Here is a 967-nt window from a genome sequence, read left to right as displayed (position 1 = left end):
AAAATATTAAATTTTCAACAAAAATAGAATAATTCGTTTTCAGTTCATAAAAGTTAATACTTATTAAAAAAAATTGAATGTTTTCCAGGTTATTTCAATTTTTAACGAAAAATAAACAAGATGAGATTTTAACAAAGGAAATTAATTTTCTACCCAAAAGACGAATGTTCAATTAAAAATATAATTTTCCTTCCTAAAATTGTACAGTCAAATTTTCAATAAATTTTTTTCCTAATAGTTGAATCCTCGATCACAAGGATCGGTTTTGAAGCAAATAGTGGAGTTTTCAACTAAAGAAGATAAAGTTTTTAATTAAAAATATAAATATATAGAACCAGAAATAGTATAATTCGTTTTTAGTTAAAAGAATTAATATTTAACCACAAATGGTAAATTACCAAAAATGGTAGAGTAAACCTAAAAAAGACGGTTTTAAAAAGACTGAATTTTTTATGAAAAAAGATCAATTTTCTTAAAAAATATCATTTTTCTATCAAAATTGATATAATCAAATTTTTTTTAACTAAATTAATTTTTAACAACGTAATAGAATCCTAGAAAGAAGACGGCATTTCAACCAAGAAGATTAATTTTCCACAAATAAAGACGAATTTTTAACATAATCCATACATTCTTAGACAATTAATTAGAATTTTAACTAAAAATTATCACACTTCAATTAAAAACATGCATAAAAAACATAATTCCGTTGCTGATTGATTCAACGACTTGAAGTCGCTGAATCAATCATCAACGGAATTATGTTTTTTTTTTAGATTATATTTTACGAGAAATATTTTTCCGTTATAAAAAAAATTTTATGCTTGAAAGATTAATTTTTAACCAATAAGTTCAACGTTTTATGAAAAGATGAATTTTAAACTAATTACTTAATTTTTATACTCTAAGTGAACAGTTTTTTCAGATTTTTGTTGAAAATATTCAACAATTAAGCTGCATGTTTTTT

This window comes from Belonocnema kinseyi, chromosome 2, assembly GCF_010883055.1.
Source record: "Belonocnema kinseyi isolate 2016_QV_RU_SX_M_011 chromosome 2, B_treatae_v1, whole genome shotgun sequence".
Taxonomy (NCBI): domain Eukaryota; kingdom Metazoa; phylum Arthropoda; class Insecta; order Hymenoptera; family Cynipidae; genus Belonocnema; species Belonocnema kinseyi.
This window is presented reverse-complemented; position numbering follows the sequence as displayed.